The 23239-nt window shown below is 39.4% G+C and overlaps 1 protein-coding gene across 4 annotated transcripts in view; it reads left to right on the top strand.

Annotated features, from left to right (window-relative positions):
• Positions 1-23239, top strand: part of LOC149203333 (uncharacterized) — a 197369-nt gene that overhangs the window by 134673 nt on the left and 39457 nt on the right. The gene's annotated exons all lie outside the window — the stretch shown is intronic.

Here is a 23239-nt window from a genome sequence, read left to right as displayed (position 1 = left end):
CTCCCCCTCCTCCTCCCCCTCATCCTGCACTAACCAATCATCAGTGGGATCCATGAGAGGCCTCTCGGTCTCAACCCTTCATTCAGCAGTGGTGTCAATCCCATCCAATGAGATGGCATCCATATCAGGTGTCCTCTCTAGTTGCCTCACCCACAATCGAAGATTGTAGTAGACATAGACCATGTCATTAAGTCTATGGGACTCCAACTTGTACAAAGTTCATGAAATAATAATTAATATTATAAAAAAATATTGTTTAATGAATTCAAAAATTTATTTGGAAATTTGCGATATTTTAAATGTTTAAGTGTTAACCTATTGCGCTTCTTGTTGTGTATTTTTTCAAATACACTCCAATTGCGCTCACATCCTGAGGAGCTGCATGTTTGGCTGAGGATGTGTACGGCAAGCTTTTGCAAAAGGGGTACTCTGCCACCATACATCTTCCACCATGCGTCTACAACAAAATTACAAATAAAATTTTAAATAAACATAAGAAAAAAATGGAATTTGAAGAGACAATGAAATTTGAAACAAAGTTACAAAGTACAAACTAAAAAATACCTGGCATTTTAATCGTCCTATCAGTGACAGCCATCTCAAAGCCAAATGTGCCACCTGACATCTTATATGTCTCAATTTGTTTAGAGATCTCTATACGTTGTTCTGGAGATCTCACCATCTTCTGGACACAGGATAATAATCCATCCATGACCTCAGCATCAAAATCAAACCCACATGCATAAGAAAATGCAGGGTTCAGGAAAAGCCCAGCAGCGTGAATGGGACGATGGAGTGTGTTGTTCCATCGCTCATCAATCACTTCCCATAGAAGGAGTTGTTTCTGAAACCCATCATCTCCCTTATCATCATAGTAGGACCGAATGGCTTCTTTGGCCCTGTCCATGGCTTCATACAAATAGCCCATTGCGGGCTTCTCACCATCAACCAACCGAAGAACCTTTACCAAAGGTTCAGTAACGACGCACACCTCCTGCACTCCCGCCCAGAAGTCTTCCTGGTATGAAACTAGTCTGCATACCGCCTCTCCTTCTGATTTTCGGCTCATTGACGAAGCACGCCACTCCTCTGAAAGAAACATTCTCTTCAAATCCCACATAGAATTCAAGAGGGATTGAAGAGATATGAAACTCGTCGCAAACTGTGTAATGGCGGGGCGCACCAACTCTTTGTTGTTGGTGCATTTTCTCATCAAGCTAAGCACAGATGTATGATTGTAAATAAATTTTGTGATGCTTTTTGATGAGTCAACAATATCTTTGACAAAGGGAATTTTCCCTATGTCCTCTAACATCAAATCAATACAATGGGCAGCACAAGGTGTCCAAAATAAAGTAGGATGCCTGTCCATAAGCATTCTACCAGCAACAACATAATTTGCAGCATTGTCCGTTATGACTTGGACAACATTTTCTGCACCCACCTCCAAAATAAACACATCCAGCAAATCACATAAAGTTCTTGCATCTTTGATTTGATGAGTTGCATCAATAGATTTGATAAACATAGTCCCCTTGGGACAACTAACCAAGAAGTTTATAAGGGTTCTCCCCTTTTGGTTAGTCCAACCATCTGACATAACAGTGCATCCTGTTTGTGCCCATGATGCCCTAAAATCCTCCAATCTTTGGGTGCAGTCACGCTTTTCCTCTTGAAGAATCCGGCCTCTGAAATCATGATAAGAAGGGATTTTGTACCCCGGGCCAACACTGGCAATAGCATCAACAACAGGTTGGAAAAATGGATTATTCCTTACAATGCTGAAAGGAATATCACTCCAGAGGAGAAATTTTGCCATCAACCTATCAGCTTGTTCTTTTTCAGTTCTTTTTAGCATTGAACCGATAGTTGGTTGTGAACCAGGTGTGGTTCGAGGAACAAAAAATGATGATGCAGCTACCGGATTGACTGACGCTGCAGTAGAACCAGTGCCACTTGGTCCACTTCCTTCAGCTGACCTTCTTAGTTGCCTTTTGAGTTCTTCTTTGGCCTCTCTAGTGTGCTCTAATTCTCCCAATGCTCTCATGGCTCTTTGGATAAGTTCAGGATTTGTATTTATACAGGGCCCCACATCATGTCCAGGGATTTGTGCAAGGTGGTACTTCAACCTGTACACCCCCCCGCGTATCTCCTTTCCACACAACTTGCAATTCAAGTTTTGTCTATCATTCGGAGCTTTAGGTTCACCATATTCCCATAAAGGATCCAATTTCCTTGGCATGTTTGTTTTTGAATTTTGAATTTGCAAACCTATGGAAAAATAAGGATTAGGAAATAGGAATTTAGGATTACAAATTACAATTTAGCATTTACAAAATTACAAGTTAATTATTTCCAAAATCCCAAGTTACCCAACCAAATGGCAAATGCCAAAAAACAATGAAAAATTGAAAATCAAAAAACATAAACAATGTTTAAAAAAAATGAAAAAAAAAAAAAAAAATTGGTTCCCATAGTCATACCAAGTTACCCATCCCAAATCAATGAAAAATTACAAAAAATTCTTTAAAAACAATTAAAACAAAAGGAAAATGGTGCCCATATGAAATTTCTCAACCAAAAACAATGAAAAACAAAGTTTATAACAAGGAAAACAAAAAAAAATTAATCTACATACCGTTTTTATGGACAAATTGGTGATCTTGTCTTGGATTTCTTCTAAAAACACTTGGATTCGCTCCCAAACCCTTCAGCTCTTCTCCACAAGGCGTCTCCTCCTCCTCCGCGCGGCGACAGTCAGAAATGAAAAAACAAAAATCGATTTTCATAGTTTATAACCCGCTGCCCGCGCCCTCGGTGCTTTTTTCAAATTAAATCGCGCTTTTTCCGAAAAAAGCACGCTTTTTTGAAAAAAGCGCGCTTTTTTCGAAAAAAAGCGCTATAAAAAAATTGCTGCTTTTTTCGTATAAAACGCGCGTTTTATGCGGCAAAGGGAAAAACGCGCGCGTTTTTGAAAAAAGCGCGATTAAATCGCGCTTTTAACAACACTGGTATAACATAGTGTACAACATGCAAACATTTATGTGCAACAGGTATGGAGGTTGTTTACAATGTAACTCACAGATTTGATAGAGGCCAACCTTTAGAGGGAGAGAGGGAGACTGTACTGTAACTAATTGTGTGTATTTTGAAAGACTGAGTAATAGATCCATGAGGAGATCCTATCGGATCTATAAACCAACATTTTTTCCTCGTGGGTGCTAGGACTTAGCACAAGACAAAATTATTGAATCTGAAAATAGAAACATCTAGTCTTAGGTTTGAAGATCAGTTGGATGGAGCATCAAATTTCTTGCCTTTGAAGTCAAGGATTACGTTGATGTTGAAGGAGAATCATGTTTGGGAGATTATGGATAAGGAGATCTAATTGCCAACAGATCTAGCACAGTTGGTGTTGGAAAAAGTAGTAGGGCAACTATTAATTCAATTTTCCTTTATCTTAATAATTGCTTGTGAACTTTATTTATCTTCTTGTGTTTCTTTATTAGATCTTCTTCATCAAACTTTTATCAAGTGCAAAAAGAAAAAATACAATGGACATAGAAATTAGGCTCCAAGCCATGGCAAAACCCCTCCAAGGGGAAAACCCAAAAAATGTCTTCTCTTCTTATAGAATCCACTTCAAATGAGAAAAACCAAAACCCAAACCCTAGACCAAGTTATCCTTCAAGCACCAAGTCAGCCCTCCAAGAAGCCCTCCCAATTAGTTCAGAGATCAACCTAGGCAACAATAATCCTGCTTCAACTAGCTTCCTTCCTCAACTTTGGCCGTCAGCTTCGACCTACAGCTGCGACCCTATAGCTGCTGCAAAAACTCTAATTTTGGCACGTGTCACTTCTTCAAGAAGATTTCCTTCAGACAAGACAAGGTCTCCAAAGTCAAACCAGAGTATTTGGTCTTCCGGTAGCTTGGATTTGCAATTCGGCCACCTGTAGGCTGTAATTCAAACTTGCAATTTTCGGCCTTCCTTGTGTTGAGAAATCTAGGGGCAGCTAGATTAGGTGATTTATCTTACTTTGATAACTGCTTGTGATATATTTTTACTTATCTTGATTAACTTCTACTTCAACTTGATTATTATTGTGTCTTCGACCCTATAGCTGCTGCAAAAACTCTAATTTTGGCACGTGTCACTTCTTCAAGAATATTTCCTTCAGATAAGACAAGGTATCCAAAGTCAAACCAGAGTATTTGGTCTTTCGGTAGCTTGGATTTGCAATTTAGCCTCCTGTAATTCAAACCTGCAATTTTCGGCCTTCCTTGTGTTGAGAAATCTAGGGGCAGCTAGATTAGGTGATTTCTCTTACTTTGATAACTGCTTGTGATATCTTTTTACTTATCTTGATTAACTTCTTCTTCAACTTGATTATTGTTGTGTTCTTATCATCAAACAACTACCAAACAATAAAGAACAATGAGACAAGAGGACACAAGATATAGGCTATCAGCCAGGGCCAAAACCTCTCCTCTTGAGAGGAAAACTTGCAAGAACTTTTCTCTTCTTATAGAACTTCAATTGACAAATTCCAAGACCTATGACCCTTGACCAAGACTTCTCCAAGACCAAGTCAACCTTCCTTCTTGATTTGCACAACTTACAACAACAAACTTTGACCTTCCAACAACTTCTTCAACAACTTTGACCCCCAACAACAGATTGTTTAATTTCGACTCAGTAGATTTATAGCTTCAACCGTGATGCAACTTTCACAACTTCATCCTTGCAACTTCACAACTTTGACCTAGAAGCAACTTCATAGCTTCGACCTTGCAGCTTCACAACTTCGACCTAGAAGCAACTTCACAGCTTTGATGCAGCTTCAAAATTTCGTCTTACCCAGTAACTGTAGAAACCCTAACAAAAGAGAGAGAGAGGCCCAAAACTTCAATCTTGTTCTTGTTCTTGTTCTTCATCCTTTCCAACTTATATCTTGAGGAGATCAAACTTGCTTGAGAGTGTGTCCAATTGAGGTCAAGTTCCTTCTTATTTATAGGCTTCTAAGGGGAACAAATTGCTATCTTTAGAGCGACTTAATATTTTCACCATGATGAGGTCTTGGAGGGTCTTTTGAATTTTTTTTGACTTAAATAAATTTTCTTTATAATATGTAGCATGCTCAAAAGGGTCTTTCATATATTGAGAAATCTAGGGCATGAAGATTTGATTTCTATTGTAATGATAACTGCTTGAAATGCGTTTTACTTCTTTAGATTTGGATCTTCCCTTAAGTTAGATTATTATAATATTCTTCTTCATCAAAGAGCTACAAAAGCATAAACAATAAAGAGTGACACGGAATATAGGCGATAAGCTAGGGCCAAAACCTCTCTAACTTGAGAGGAAAGGCCAAACGAATTCTTCTTATAGAGACTTCAATTGACAAATACGAAGACCATGACCATGACCCTTGACCTATTAACCTCTCCAAGGCCAAGTCACAAGACCTCTTGTTTAACTTTTTCTTCCTTGAGTCAAAGATAGTCAAACTTCTTCCTCCTCCCACTTCTCGAGGCTAACCTTCAGATTTCGGTCCTTGGCTTAGATTTGCAATTTTCGACCCTTCGGTACTTGAGAGATTTTGGTCCTCACCTTCCTTCGCTTGAGATGGAGGAGATTCTTCCTGAACTCAGCTTGAGGATCCACTTGATTTCTGCCTTAGTTTGTCTTCTCAAGATGACTGTCATATCTCGACCCTTACTGTAGAAGATAGCTTTGAAATCCCGCACGTGTGGAAGTGTTTAACCCAAAAACAGATCAGAAATGGCTCAGTTGTCTTCCCTTCTCCTTTGCTTGGTGATGATGCTTCTCTCTTGAGTTTTTCGCACTTCTTCTGCTTCTAATTGCCCTTGAACGAAATTTTATCTTCAATTGGAGGCCAGCTCTTCCTGAACTCGGCTTGAGGATCCACTTGATTTCTTCCTTAGTTTGTCTTCTCAAGATGACTGTCATATCTCGACCCTTACTGTAGAAGATAGCTTTGAAATCCTGCACGTGTGGAAGTGTTTAACCCAAAAACAGATCAGAAATGGCTCAGTTGTCTTCCCTTCTCCTTCGCTTGGTGATGATGCTTCTCTCTTGAGTTTTTTGCACTTCTTCTGCTTCAGATTTCCCTTGACCGAAATTTTATCTTCAATTGGAGGCCGAGTTGCCCTATTATAGTGATCTTCCCATCAAATAAGTCGACTTCTCCAAGCGACAAGGCCAACATGCCTTTCTAGAGATGTCTTTAGGTCGACGTTGAAGGAGGTGCTTGAGCTTGGTCTTGGAGGGTCTTTTAATGGCTCATGCCCAATAATGGTCTTCCATACATGACATTGACTCAATTGACTTTTATTACATGATGACTAATCCTAAAGGCTCACAATGGGAGCCTTAACTATAAGATAAAATTCCTTGATTATGAAATCCATGATTCAAGCATTACAAAAATAATTTTATATTCTTGTTTTCATCAATTACATAAAATCATAATTACACATGTCATTATGAAGACCGAATCTAGTTACACTTTTCAACACGCCCTCTTAACGAGGGAGGTATTCATAATCCATACAAGGTACTTGGACATTCTCGATTTGAAGAATTCTCATAAGAAGAGTCAGATTGGTAACCCATTTGTATAGCATCATATTAATTAACATTGTCACATAGCAAGGCCTTGACTAACAACTTCATCCCTCTACAAGATTAGAGCTTAATGCTGGCAAGACCAACCTAGGATCTCTCAGAGTATGTTCCACTAGGACTATTCTTATCTTGGATTCCCAGTCCTCAAAGAATATCAGTCCTCTACGACTACTCTTATTTTGGATGCCCTAACTCATCCTCAAAGAGTATCGGATGCCGATGTTTACCCAATCCTTCACTCTGTGTTCCCAAGTGAAGACAAGAATGATGTGTCTATCTCTCCCTCTCAATTTAGGGAGGACATACCCATTCCATTGAAGGAATGTACCCATTTTTATAAAAGGAATGTACCCAAGCTCCCTCTTGACCAGGGACTTGCTTCTAGCAGCTCTTTGGGTGGAGATCATGGGACAACCAACTGCTTGTAGAACTCGTTCCTTTGATGTCATGAAATTCTTCTTTTGTCATAGAGTCTACATCTTTTGACACTTCTTTGTAGGGCATAGACCATCCATCACTTTCATCCATGATTCAATCATGTCATCATTCCTTTCATTGGAAAGTGATCCATTAGTCCATATCTGGTCCTCTTTCATGCTTTGTTGCTGCCTTCATGCCATGTTTCCTTAAGGATATTTCATCCAGCTACATGGTCATCAGTGGTGGAAGACATCCACAACTCTTTCCTTGGCAACTTTGCATAATCCCATCCAGATATCATCAAAAATAAGAAATGAACATTAAATCAATAATTACCTTTGTGATGGTCTTTCATCATGACATCTCCTAATTTGCATCAGCATCCTACATACACATTGACACATCTCCAAATGATATATGCTGTTAAGGGTCTCTTTCTTTTTCAGATTTCATCAAAGCCTTCATATCTTTCATGGAGATATCCTAGTCAAATCTTCCAGTTCTAGGATGTTGATTGCCTTCTTCATGGTTGCATATTCCACGATCTCTTTCCTTCTTTCTTCACACATTTTCTTCCCAGGAACTTTTAATTTGAGTTCCACCAATCACTATCAACCACCTCATATTTCATATGAGGAAATATTATGTTGATATCATCTAGTTAATGTGTGACCCATGCATTACTGCATCTTTTAAGGAGGATATCCTTTCTTTTGATCACGCTTTCGAGATAGAGCGTTTATCCATGTTACCTACAACCATATGACATTACTATAAAATATCGAATACAAGCATACATACCTAATTTTCCTTTAGGTCATCTAGACTTCCTTTAGCAACTTCCTTGATTGAAAGAACTTCAATCCCTTGATTTGCTTCACCTCTTTGTCATCATACCATCATCCCATGAATTTCCACAAGATGGAATTCTTGATGAAACCCTTGCTTTCTTTTGATTGGTGAACCTTCCGATGGAGATTCCAATAGAGGATCTTGAGTATCCTCATCCAACAAATGTTCCCTTTTGTCTGATGTATAATGAGCTTTGTGCTAGATGATTTTTTTTTTTTTTTTTTTTCAATTTTAATTTTTTTTTTCCCATAAGTGCCACTTATGCTTCTAATGAGGTTACCAAGAGCTATATCCTTCCATAGGTGACTGCCGTAGACTTCTATTTCAGCTACTTTTCTCTACGAGCTCTTCCTTTTAATGCTTCTATGATGCCATGATGCATGCTATCATTTTCCTTAGTGATTCATGATAACCATATCTGATAACACAAAACTTGAAAACATGAACTTGAAAAGAACTAGGTGAGGAAGACTATCTCAATCATAGTAGAGATATTTTACTTCCTCTTTCTTGAACTTCTTCTTTTCAACTTCCGCCTCTTATTCGGTGATATGGGCCTCTTCTCTACCTCTTTTTTTATTGTCCTTCTTGAGCTTAGGGCAATCTCTTTTGTAATGCCCATATTCTTGACATCCATAACATTGAATCATAGCCATGTTCTTCTTCTTTTTCTGAGGACCAAATTTCCCATACTTTCCTCTTCTCTTTGCAATATCAACATATGCTTGATTTTGCTCACTTGATCCCCCACATCAGTCTTTGTCGTCAACCTGGTTTCTTCAATCTTGCATAGTGACCATAGATCCTGGAATGGAGTAACTTCTTTCTTCCCATAAATGCTTGAAGTAAAGTTACCCCACTCCTCTGGTAGTACATTTAGTATTACAATGGTCATCTCCTTGTCAGACATTATTTCACCCGGATTTTGAAGTTGTTCCCTTATTTCAGATATCCTCATAAAATATGAGACTATCCCTTCTTCTTTTGATATCCTTAGCTTGTAGAGTTCTTGCCTTAGAGAGATAACTTCTCCTACAGTGCTTACAGAAAATCACTCTACCAATTTGTCATATATTTCTTTTGAGGTGTCGAGTTTAGATGCATATGGAATGAGGGGATCCTTTGTTGAAGAAAGTGTAACTAGGTTCGGTATTTACAAATGTAATTTTGATTTTTGTACTTTCAAGAAAAAGAAATACTATTTTTGTTTATAAGAATGAGTTTCATGCTCATTCCATAGGTCTAGGAAAGTCAAAGAGTTAAAGATGTGTAAAGATATCTTCTTGAGCATATATGTAATGTATATGAGTCAACCTAGTGTCCAAAACAACCCTCCAAGACAAGCACAATCCTCTTGAAGAAGTCTGCCTGCAAAATGATGAAGAGAACAATCAAGTTGGCCTCAAAATATATATATAAATGTCATGTCGGCTCATATAAGAGACACAACGATTCACTTGGTCAAGTCAGCTTAATATGGAAACATAACCACTATATATACCCAGTTAGGGTCAGCGCAAAAGTGCAGGACAAAAACTCAGATTTCTCTTTGAATTTTGGATGGGTACAGGAATTGCAGAAGCATAGTTTCAGATGACATTTTCGGAGGTCTGTTCACAAGCCTCTACAACTTCGATGGCACAACAAGGATAGAAAAACTTGGACAAGTCTCTGTTATCTCGGATGGGTGTAGGAAGAATCTTGGACAAGGTACAATGGTACAGGATAAAGGCAACAATTCAATATTTCGTATGGAGGAGGATATCTGTGGTTTTTGGATGAGCATCTTGGGTGAAATCTCAGCCTTCTTGAAGTCTTGAAGACCTCTGTCTCAGCATATCTAACGCAGTCATAGTCTTGGCTCAAGTATGATGTGAAGGATCTCATCAAGGCGCTGTCATATCATAGTCATGATCTCATTCCTAATGAAGACAAAGTCAAGATAGTGATGAAGGTGGTGTAGTCATGGTGCAACAGTGATCTAGCTGAGAAGCATTCATGGTACGACAATGATGATGATGATCTCCGCAGTTAGAAGAGGATTAATGTCTTGGTCTTGGTCTTGGAGTGGCATAGTAAGTCAAGGGTCATGGTCTTGGTGTTCGTTAATTGGAATATCTATAAGAAGAATTATGTGCGAGTTTTCCTCTCCAAGAGGGAGAGGTTTTGGCCTTGGCAGAATGCCAACATCTTGTGTTCTTGTCTCTTTGTTTTGGTGGCTATTTGATGAAATAAGAAACACACACTCTAATAATGTCAAAGAGAAAATTTTGCTAATGAGAAAATTAAAAAATGCCTCACAAATAGTTATCAAGTCAAGAAGAATCTCATTAACTACATGTTCCCTAGAGTCTTCAACATGGTATCAGAGCTATGGTTGCAGTCTAAGGAAGGGCAGAAAATAAACATACAAGAATCAATCTTCAAGGGCATCAAAGCATGTTGAAGGGTTTTGTCAAGATTGAAGGGGCAAGTCTAGAACAAGAAAGTCTACAATAGTATATGAAGTATCAACTTCGGTAATTACAGTCATGCACTCAACTTCAGTTATCATCTCATGTTCAGTTCGACGGAGTATATCAATGTCATTCCTGGGATCCTCACTTCTTGATCACTGAACCTTCTCTATGCAATAAAAGACAGTGTCGGCGTAAATTATAGTCTCGGCATAAATTATAGTCTCAGGTATATATATATATATATATATTGTAGAAGTGATCCGATGAGTACCTCTCATACCACTGTCTCAATCTAGTTACTGCAACAAGGCAGTTTTGGTGATAAGACAATCTCTCTATATAGTGCTACCCATAGTTTAGTTATCTATGTTATTCAGTGACAAGTTTGGGCTCTCAATACAATGCCTCTCTACACAACTCGTATGTACAATGCGCATAGACATCACTATCTCGGTACAGTTCCATATCAATATACTTGTCACAATCTCGGATTTTGTCTATGAACATGATCTCAATAGCATGGTGCTTGGATCAAAACATAGGTCTCTCTATATCACTATCGTAGTTTGGATAATGTTCGGTGTAGGTGCTCACTAATGCACTTCGAGGAATACTACGTGTGATAAAGTCCACTTGTGGAATATCAGTGTCACTAGCATGTGAACAATGTGTTCAAATGTAGAAGTCAAAAGTACCTTAAAGATGAATTGGGAGTCAAGATGATCTCAAGGTCATGAAGTAGTTTCAGTAATGTCAATATCACAAATGTCATGGTGCTAGAAGGTCTCCAAGGAAGTCTTGATAAAAGAATACTAGTGATGGGTAGCTCAAACAAAGGAAGCATCAAGGTGAAGATCTCCTCTTCACATGCCAAGTAAGTTTCTTTCATGTTCAATCAATTTTTGGTTTAATGACTTTGTTTTGCAAGGAAATAGAAATATTGGAGGCTAGTCATTGCCCTCATGAAAAAGGTCCTTGCATAGAATAAGGAGGATTGTTATAATCCTCATAGAAAAGAGAAGTCACATCACTTAGACCTACACAAAAGTGAAGGTATCAAAGAACGAAGGAATACCTTCATGAGATCTCAATTGGGAGATCTAGGAAAGATGATAAGAAGAAGGATACCTCATTCAACAATTTGTGGTCTCTATGCTAGATAGAGAAAGACAATTTGAGGGTAAAAATGTTGAAGGCAAAAAGAACTCAGACATTTGTGGAAAAGAAAGGGAAAAGGAAAGTTTGGTCCTCAAACAAGGCAGAATAGTATAAGATTCAATGCTATGGAAAGAATATGGATAGAAGCTCTTATCGTTGGAAAGATGAAGGAAGGGGGCCAAAGAAAGAGGGAGCAACAAATCTCAACTATGATTAAGATGACCTCCCTCACAAAAGGGGTCCTACCATAAGATCCTAAATCTTTAGATATGACCATGATATTAAGATGCATTGTGGCATCATGAAAGCATTAGAAGCAAGAGCTCATGGCATCACCATGGGAATCATGAAGAACAAAATCCATGGAAGCCAAACATGAATGACATAACTCTTGGGAACCTCATTGGTCATTGAAGGAAAGGAAGAAGTCATCTAGGACAGGTCTTATCATACATCAAGTCAAAAAGGAAACATTTGCTAGTTGGGGATATACAAGATCCTCAAAATCCTCTAATGGAATCCTCATCGTAGAGTTCACTAATCTAGAGTGGAAGCAAGTGTTTCAACAGGAACTCCAACTTATGGAATCCATGAGATGATGATGTGATGACATGAAGCAGATCAAGGGATTGAAGATCTCTTCAATCAAGGACGCTGTTGGAAGAAGCCTAGATGGCCTAAAGGTAAAATAATGAGTGTATGCCTATGTTTAATATTATAATGTCATGTCACATGGTTGTAGGTAACATGGATCATTAGTTTTATCTTGAAAAGCATGATCAAGAGAAAAAGGATCAACTCCTCTAAAAGGATGCAAGAAGGCATAAGACACACTAGATGAAATCGACATAATATGTCCTCATATGAAGTATGAGGTGGTTGATCACAACTAAGAAACTCTGATTAAAAGCACCTCGTAATGGAATGTGTGGAGAAGGAAGAGATCGTGAGATATGCAACCATGATGAAGGCAATCAACATCCAAAAGATCAAGAAGACTTGACTAGGAAATCTCCGAGAAAGATATGAAGGCTCTGATGGAAAAGATGTAGACCCTTGACAATGGATATCTTTGAGAGATGTGTCAACATGAATGCAAGATGCTGATACCTACAGAAAAATGTCTTGATGAAGAGCCACTTAGTAAGGTATGATTTGATTTAATGATATATTTGTTTTTTTTGAATAATATCTGGATAAGATCATGCAGGGCTACTTACAAGTACAACTAACATTCATGTGATGAATGGAAGAAGCATGATGAGAAAGAAGTAGTCATATGACGAAGGTTTCAGATATGAGGAAGGCCACTTTCCATGAAGAAAGGGATGACATGACGAACTGAGGAAAGTGATTGATGATTGTTGCCCTACAAGAAAGAAGTTCAACTAACTTTCATGACATCAAGGAGAGAAGTTAATCGAGCAACTGAAGGACCCACAAAGAAGAAGTTGCTGATGTATAGAAGAGTCCCTAGCTAAGATGGAGCTCTTACAGGTCCCTGATTAAGAGGGAGCTTGGATTAGATCACCCTTGATTAAAAAGGAGTGGGAGTTGTGTTTTTCTATCTCTTGTGTCATGCGCTAGACTAGAACTAACAACCATAAGTCTAGGTGAATGCCATGAATGGAAATGTAGGCACATGATAGACACAACATTCTTGCGTTCACTTTGGAAGAAAGAATGTAGGATTGGGTAATCATCTGACATCCGATGCTCTTTGAGGATGTGTAGGGCGTCCAAGATAAGAGTAGGCAAGAGGACTGATATTCTTTGAGGTCTGGGAACCCAAGATAAGAATAGTTCTAGAAGGTCATACTCAGGGAACACTCGGGTGGGTATGTCCATTGAGAGACAATGATGACGGAGTCTATAGTCATTGGTCTCGCCAACATTGTGCTCTGATCTGATGAGAGATAGAGCTGTCAGTGAAGGCCTTGTTGTGAAAACAATGTTGGTTACTATGATGATATACAGATGGGTTACCAATCTGATTCTTCTTATGAGAAATTCTTCAGATTAAGAATGACCGAGTACCATTATAAATAACTCCCTAATTAAGAGGGAGTGTTGACGAAAGTGTAACTAGGTTCGGTATTTACAAGTGTAATTTTGATCTTTGTACTTGTCAAGAAAAATAAATATTATTTTTGTAAATTATAAGAATGAGTTTCTTGCTCATTCCATAGGTCTAGGAAAGTCAAAGATTCAAATACATGTGTAAAGAGCTCTTCTTGAGCATATATGTAATGTATATGAGTCAACATAGTGTCCAAAACAACCTTCCAAGACAAGCACAATCCTCTTGAAGAAGTCTGCTTGCAAAACAATGAAGAGAACAACCAAGTCGACCTCAAAATATATATATAAATGTCATGTCGGCTCATATAACAGACACAACAATTCACTTGGTCAAGTCAGTTTAATATGGAAACATAACCACTATATATACCCAGTTAGGGTCAGCACAAAAGTGCCGAACATAAACTCAAATTTCTCTCTGAATTTCGGATGGGTACAGGAATTGCAGAAGCACAGTTTCAGATGACATTTTCGGAGGTCTGTTCACAAGCCTCTGCAACTTTAGATGGCACAGCAAGGACAGAAAAACTTGGACAAGTCTCTGTTATCTCAGATGGGTGCAAGAAGAATCTCAGACAAGGTACAGTGGTACAGGATAAAGGCAATAGTTCAGTATTTCGTATGGAGGAGGATATTTGTGGTTTTCAGATGAGTATCTTAGATGAAATCTCGGCCTTCTTGAAGTCTTGAAGACCTCTGTCTCAGCATATCTAACACAATCATAGTCTTGGCTCAAGTATGATGTGAAGGATCTGTTAATTTTAGGTATGTTCTATGCTGAGAGCAATTTACTTCAATTTTCCATATTAGCTCAATACTATGAAATTGGTTTCGTTCAAAAGGGTCGACGTGTCACGGATCCGTCGAATCCGACAAGATTTGTGCCAATTCATGTTCGGAAATCAGGACACGTCGTGTTCGATTGGGACACAATCGAATCCGGATTGTGTCCCAATTTCCGGACACGAATCTGGAAAAAAGTCACACATGCGGCGTTAAAAGGCGAATTTGCTGTTGTTTTTTTTCACTTTCACTTCTCTATTTTGCTGTGGGTTTGCTTTTGGAGCAAGGAGCAAAGGTTGTGGGTGCGCTTTCAAGGAGATTCAAGCAACAAGTGCATTTCCTCTCTATTTTTTGCATTTTTATTATAGTAGTTTGCATATGCATTTCTTCTACAAATTTGTGCATTTTCAGTTTATTTTTTTTTATAGTATTCATGGCTCAATCAAGGGCAGCAGGGAAGGGGCAAAGGAAGGGGAAAAATGTCCCCATTGGAGATGCCCCTCCTCTCCCAATTTCATCAGAGTCTGCTGCAAGTATTCCCTCTATTGCAAGTAATGTTGAGGGAAGACTTCCTCCTCAATGTAACATTGAGAAATATCCCTTGTGGAAATATGTCACAAGAGAGCAAGGGCCAAGCAACAAGGTGAAGGGAGGAGGCAATGTGAATTGGAGATGCAACTTTTGCCACAATACTTTCACGAGCACATATTTCCGTGTGAAAGGCCATTTGTTGGCTTTACCAGGTTGTGGAGTTGGAGCTTGTACAAAAGTGGCTTTACAAAAGAGGAAAGAAATGGAAAGAGAGTCCAATGTTGGTATGGCAAATGTGGTTGCAAAATTAAAAAAACCAAGAATGATGACCCCCTTCCATTTTTGAGGAAAGGCAACAACAAATTCCCATTTGAGAGTTCTAGTGGGGGACAAGCAACAAAAAGAAAGGCAATTTCACTTGGTCCAATGGAAAAGATTTTTCAAAAGGAGAAACGAGAAGAGCTTGATCTCACCATTGCCTTTTTTTCTAGCAAAACTTCATATCCTTTAATGTTGCACGCTCACCTCAATTTATTGAGATGTGTCGAGCTCTAACACAGGGGCTCCATCAAGGTATGTGCCTTTTGGTTCAGAGAAGCTTAGAATCACATTATTGACGAAGATAAAAAAAGAGGTGCAAAAAATGCTTGAGCCTATTAAAGCATCATGGCCAACATCTGGGGTCAGCATTGTTTCTGATGGATGGACAGATCCAGCACGACACCCACTCATCAACTTCATGGTGTCTTCCTTGCATGGTTCAGTTTTCTTGAAAGCAGTGGATGCACTTGGAGAATACAAGGATGCACAATATATGGGTGAGTTGTTTATTAAAGTTATTAAAGATGTAGGTGTTGAGTCTTGTGTGCAAATCATTATAGATAATGCACCTGTTTGTAAGGATTCTGGCATGATTGTGGAAGCTAAATATCCACAAGTGTTTTGGACACTTTGCATTGTCCATTCATTGAACTTAGCACTTAAATTCATTGCTTCTGATGTGCTTTAGGTTGGTAACATTATTGAGGATGCACGACATATCGATAACTTTGTACAAAATCATACAAATGCCCTCACTATCTACAAGGAGTACAACAATCTATCATTGTTGAAGACTACAGATATATGGTTTGCCTCTTCATTCATCATGTTGAAGAGGTTGAGGGAGCTCAAGACCACTCTTGGGGCCATGGTTATTTCAGAGTTTTGGTCTTTTTGGAGAAACGCAGATCAAGTAGCCTCTAAAAGAGTGAAGGACACGGGGCTAGATGATGCTTGGTGGGAGAGGGTAGATCTACTTATTTAGATCATGGACCCTATCATTTCTTTTCTTCGATTTGTAGATACAGACCAACCCATCCTAGGAGAGGTTTATGAGGGATGGGATTCCATGATTGAGTCTATGAGGAGCATTTTTTACAGAGTGAGTGCCTTGAGTATGAGACATCACCAGAGGCCTTCTTCACCACTATACATGATATTCTTGTTAGAAGATAGGACAAGAATTCCACACATTTACATTGTTTGACTCACTCATTGAACCCAAAATACTACAACCATGAGTGGCTTAATGGTGGACCTTCCCGTAGATTCCCTCCACACATGGATGGTGAAATCTCACAAGGGAGGAAAGATGCATTCAGGCGGGTTTATCAAGATAGAGCATTGCTTGATGAGGTGGAGGATGCCTTTGCAGATTTTTCCATTGGCACTGGTCGATTTGCAAGATATGATCTGATTAGAGATAGGGGCTAAGAAGATCTATTCTTGGTGGGAAAATCATGGGGCAACAAGCCCTCTACAACAGTTAGCCACGAGGCTCCTCTCTCAGGTGACTTCATCCTCTTGTTGTGAGAGGAATTGGAGCACATATGGGAATTTGTATAGTGTTAAGAAGAGCAGGCTTGAGCAGTCCAGGGCAAAGACAATGGTGTATGTGCACACCAACCTTCGTCTTATTTACAGGCAAAGGGATGAGTGGTTGAAGGGAAAGACAAAGATGTGGGATGTCTTTCCTGATGATATGGGTCTGGACAACGGTGTTGAGTTGGCATTGGCCAACATGGATCTCAATGATCCAGTGCTAGAGCCTCTCAGATTTGATGATGGTGATACTGTAGAGGGGTCATAGTCTACACCAACAGATGTAGGGATGACCTTGGATGTAGGGGAGGAGGATGCAGCAGAGGAGAGCATTGGTGACCATGATGATCAAGACAGTTATGCTGAATTTGATGATGGCTATAAGGATTCATGACTCATGAGTCATGAGCCACCTACTGCCTTGAGGCTTGTATACTTGTAGTTATTTTGTATATTGTATTTCTATTTGCCATTGGCATTGCACTACCAATGTAATACATTTTGATTTTGATGGCTTCATGAGAAAACTACAGTTTTCAGTATCTTTATCTTACTATCTTGTCTTTCTCCTATTGGATCATTGATGAATTGAATATGTATTATGAATTTATCATTTATCATTTATGTGACATGTCACAAATTGCAATTGTATTTGAATTTGTATGTACTATGCATAATGTTACTTTGTAAACAATAAAACTTACATCTAGATGAATATATATGTTTGAAATCAATGAATTTGTATCATGAATTAGAATTTGTGTAAGAAATATCTAATTTTTATATATATATATATATATATATATATATATATATATATTTATTTATTTATATATATAACGTATCTGAACGTGTCCTGTTCCAGGGGGTCAACGTGTCCGTATCTGACACTTGAATCCTCGTATCCGTCGAACCCTGAATCCACGTGTTAGGTGACTTAGGCTCAATAGCAATTCCAGATTAGCAATCACATTTAGCATGATAGTAAAATTGCAGATAGAACATAAACATAAACATCAGAAAACAAGCCAAGACAAGAGGACACAAGATGTGGCGCCAGCCAAGGACAAACCCCAATGTGGGGAAACCCTTGATCAATTCTTCTTATATTCTTCAGTAGTTCAGCACAGAGAGAGATAGTACATATACATCAGAAGTAAACACATTGACTTGACGAGATAAGAGAAAAGATCTTCACCATGAAGATGACATAATAATTCTGATGACAAGGATTGCAGATCTAAACTCAAGTGAAGGCACACTGATTAGATCTCATTCTTCAACTGATTCTCCAAGGTGATTCCATCACCATGCTACATCCATCATCACTATGCTGCACTCATCATCACTATGTCGCACTTCATTGTGCTGTAGTCATCATTGTGCTGCACTCATCATCACTATGTCGCACTTCACTGTGCTACACTCATCATGACTATGCTACACTTCATGCTGCGCTTCATCACGGTGTCACCAACATATTGCAATACTGTTTCCTCTCATTGCAATGAGATTGATGGACAATGAGATAAGGATAGTGACTTTACAAACCATAAAGGAGCACAAATATACACACACACACATATATATATACCGAGACCTATTGTGATATTACTGATATACATATTAATATTTCAAGGAGGTAGATCCATACACTGTGAGTTAAGGCTTTATGCACAGAAATGTTGAGATTGATATCTCAGAAATTGTGACTATGTCAAGAATGAATCTAACCTAGCATTCATATTAATACAATGCCTCTTTTCTGCTCCATCCATCTGAGGACTATCTTGACTACGACTTTAATTTATAGGTATGTCGAGAATGATACAAGCACAGAACTCCTTGCATCCTTCTGTCATGCGTTCCTTAGATCTGAGATCACCATGAGACTAACTTGGGTACCCATCCGAGGTAGCAGTCAAACCCTAAATAGAAACCTCTCTGTGGTGTGGATCTGGGTCTTCCTTTTGCTACATTTGAGGGTCTCTTGAGACAGCGAGAATGGATCCTCCTCTCGCTGTATAGAACCCTCATTTGGCTTGTGGAAGAGACCTCTTCTTTCCAGCGAAGAGTGGAATAAGGCCAGCAATTAGGGCCTACGTTAAACCTTCTTCCATGGCTGTGTTAGGTTCACTTCCATGGCAATGTTAGGTTCTTTATTAGGGCTGCATTAGGGCTCCTCCATACTAGAGTTGAAGGCTTTCCTTGCTTTGATATAAGAGCCTCCTTTTGGGTAGCGAAGATTCCTCTAATGTAACAATCATCCTCCATGAATGTAGATGAGGGCAACATATAGATCTCTTTAGACAAACTTCTAGGGCCAGGGCAAACCTTCTAGGGCTACCTATTCTCTTAGGGACTATTCCTTCGACTAAAACCCAAATAAGTGGAAGAGATCACAAGAGGTGTGTGCCAAATGACTTGCAAGCCACCTCCTTTTATAGTAACACGTTGAGGATAGATGGGGGCAATTTGGTTGCTGACCGACCTTGACGAATTGCACCATAACACAAATAAATTCATATCTCCTTGAATACATGTCGGAATTGGATGATTCAATCCTACACCTCTCGACAAGAGGAATCCAAGAAAAATATCAGCTTCCATGAATAAGTAGACCCACATGGAGTTTGTCCCTAGTTCCCAATTTTAACACTCCCTCTCAACTAGGGAGAACTTCATCTGCTAATCCATCTACCAGACTGTATTATCTCTGCCATCAGTGCCCTGCACTGCTCTACTGAACTATGAAGAAGAAGAAGTGATCGAGAATGTATCATACCATCCTCTATTGATCCGAAGTCAGTCCCATATAAAGGAGAGTGTCTCATACCACTCTTACTAATCCGAAATTAGTTCCAAATAAAGAAAGTGTCTCATATCACTCTTACTGACCCGAAGTCAGTTTGAATTGATCCTAGATCAATATTATCCTAGCATTGGGAGTGCGGTAGTTACACGATGCATCCATTGATACTACTATGGTCCGTATCCTCATTTCCCTACTCATTTGCCAGATGAGAGGTACTTCCCATGAGTCCCAGACTGCATGGGTAGAATGTCTCGGCAGGAGAAGGATGAACCACTCATCTTGCCTACATGTCGCCATGGGGTATCCCAGGGGAAGGCTGAGCCACTCACCCTATACACAACAAATCACTAGGGGAAGGCTGAACCACTCACCCTATGATTGTGTCTTGGTAGGAGAAGGATGAACCACTCATCCTGCCTACATAGCAAACCATTAGGGGAAGGTTGAACCACTCACCCTATGGTTGCTCATCGCTCCAAGAAGTACCCCCAAGCACCCCGGAGCTCCCAGAGCTCAATATCCATATTATACTGGACCTTCAGGAGAGTCTCTCCACGACTCCTAGTCATTCTCGGAAAGTCAAGAATTTGACCTTTCCCATGGGCTTCATCTGAATATTGACGACCTGCACATTAGTCCCAGAGAGTTGGAGCCTTCTTGCTCCCCATTGTACCATATCCCAGATAAAGTGGCACTTGATGTCTATATGCTTGAAGCGATCATAGAACACGAGATTCCTCAACAATCGAATCCCACACTGGTTGTCACAGAAGATCACGGTGGTATCCAACACATGTCCAAACAACTCATTGAAGAGCGTCCTCAACTAGTTAGCTTCACACGAGGTCATACTCGTAGCTATGTATTCGGCCTCAGCAGTGCTCAAAGCAACCGACTTCTGCTTCATGCTCATCCATGATATCAAAGAAGAACCCAAAGAGAACCAACACCTAGAAGTGCTCTTGCGATCCTCCACATTGCTTGCCTAATCAGCATCAGAATAATCATGCAACTTCATATTTCTTGGCAGTGTATCTCAATCCATGAGAGATTGTGCCCCAAAGATATCTCAAAAGATTCTCGGCTCCAATCCAGTGAGGCTCAACCATATATGAGCTCAACATGCTAACTGCAAAACATATATCTGGACGGGAGTTCACCAAGAACATCAATTCTAGTATGAGTTTATGAAACTCAGAGGCATTTCCCAAATCAGGTCCAACATCACTACCGCATAACTTCTTAAAGTTAGGCTTCATCGAGGTAGTCATGGGCTTGCAGTTCACCATTCCAAATCCGAAATCCAACTCCCTCTTACTTTTGCAAATGAGAGGGTCTACACCTGTTAGAAAGAGGTCGTCCTCATAAGGTGCCAGTATGAGAGGTCTATCATCCATAACCTTCAAGCAATGGTTTGGATCGGCTTCACTCCTAGTGAATCTCAACTTCATCAGGTAGCTGTTTATCCTTTCATATCAAGCCCGAGGTGCTCACTTCAAGCCATAGAGGGCTTTCTTCTACCTGCATACATGAGATTCCCGATCATGAATCTCAAACCCCTCGGGCTGTTTCGTATCAGAGGTCTTGCCATTACATGAGGGGAATGGTCCCCTTGTAAGATTTCCTTCAGTAAATCTCGAACATGTACCTTCATGCTCTTCCTTGAATTCAGGCATCCTTGTCACGATTTGTCTCACATTGGGTAGGGTCCCATAATGAGCATACCTCTAGTGCTATTGAAGAGATGTGTCAACTAACATGGTCCCCAATGGACTTCCTACAACTTGATACAAATTGCCAACCTTGAACTCAAAAGCATCTTTAAAAATTCCTTATCCACACACGTATCTTTCCATTGATGAATGCCACTTTTGTCTTCCATTGCTGAAATGGACCCCAGGTTCTTCTTGGGATTAGGTACACTACCTTGATCCAATTGAAGAGTAATATTCCCTATACCTTTATGGGATGGGTGGCATCGTTTCCAAGAATAATCTCCAAGTTTGTTTCCTTCTCTCTTAGATTAGAGAGAGTTTCCTTGTGTCCGGCGAAGTGCCTTGAAGCACTACAATCAATAGACCAGATTCCCAAAGAGTCTGGAGGAGAAGTAGTGGAGAGGGCCAATATAAGATAATACTTCTTTAGCTTATCAAAATTCTTCATACTAGGAGTTCCTTGCTTTCTTGAAGAGTCGGCCATTTCCCTGATGACCTGCATTCCCTTTTGCCATTGTACCTGTCATTCCTTCAATCATTGAAGATGCCCATGGAATGATTGTTATTATCATCAAGTGATGTGTCCCTTCTATTCAAACACTCCTTCGCATAATGGCCAAACTTATTGCAAGCAAAGGCATTTGCCTTTCCTTCCATCCTTAGATCCAGACTTCTTATTGAAGTGACCTGTACGTAGGCCACCAGATGCTTCTGCTGCGCCATTTTGATAATCTTCTTTGCTTCGACTTCACCCTTGTTGAATTTGAGGTGGGATGAGGAACCCATTGATCCTTTTGACTTTGTCCAGCGATCTTTGGTGATTGCTCTTTCACTCTTGCTTGGGTTTTGTCTTCGCCTCAATGCTGATACCATGTTAATTTTAGGTATGTTCTGTGCTGAGAGAAATTTATTTCAATTTTCCATATTAGCTGAATATCAATTCCAGATTAACAATCATATTTAGCATGATAGTAAAATGTAGATAGAACATATACATAAACATCAAAAAACAAGCCAAGACAAGAGGACACAAGATGTGGCGCCATCCAGGGACAAACCCCAATGTGGGGAACCCTTGATTAATTCTTATATTCTTCAATAGTTCAACAGAGAGAGATAGTACATATGCATCAGAAGTCAACACTTGGACTTGACAAGATAAGAGCAAAGATCTTCGCCATGAAGATGACACAATAGTTCTGATGACAAGTACTAAAATCTGAACTCAAGTGAAGGCACACTTATCAAATCTCATTCTTCAACTGATTCTCCAAGGTGATTCCATCACCATGCTACATCCATCATCACTATGCTGCACTTCACTGTGCTGCACTCATCATCACTATGCTGCACTTCACTGTGTTGCACTCATCATCACTATGTTGCACTTCATGCTGCATACTGCAATACTGTTTCCTCTCATTGCACTGAGATTAATGGACAATGAGATAAGGACAATGACTTTACAAACCATGAAGGAGCACAGATACACACACACACACACACACATATATACCGAGACTTGTTGTGATATCACTGATATACATATTAATATTGCAAGGAGGCAGATCCATATACAGTGAGATAAGGCTTGATACATAAAAATGTTGAGATTGATATCTCAGAAATTGCGACTATGTCAAGAATGAATCTAATTCAAAATATATATTAATACAGTGCCTCTTTTTTGCTCCATCCATCCGAGGACTATCTTGACTACGACTTTAATTTACAGGTATGCCGAGAATGATAAAAGCACAAAACTCCTTGCGTCCTTCTGTCACGCGTTCTTTAGATCTGAGATCACCATGAGACTAACCTGGGTACCCATCCGAGGTAGCATAAACCCTGAATAAAAACCTCTTTGTGGTGCGGATTTGGGTCTTTCTTTTGCTACGTTTGAGTGTCTCT

The sequence above is a fragment of the Pinus tabuliformis genome, chromosome 2_1, assembly GCF_031772625.1.
Source record: "Pinus tabuliformis cultivar Carrire ecotype Pingquan chromosome 2_1, CPIR1, whole genome shotgun sequence".
Lineage (NCBI taxonomy): Eukaryota > Viridiplantae > Streptophyta > Pinopsida > Pinales > Pinaceae > Pinus > Pinus tabuliformis.
The sequence above is the reverse complement of the archived record's forward strand: the minus strand, read 5'-3'. Positions and strand labels throughout refer to the sequence as shown.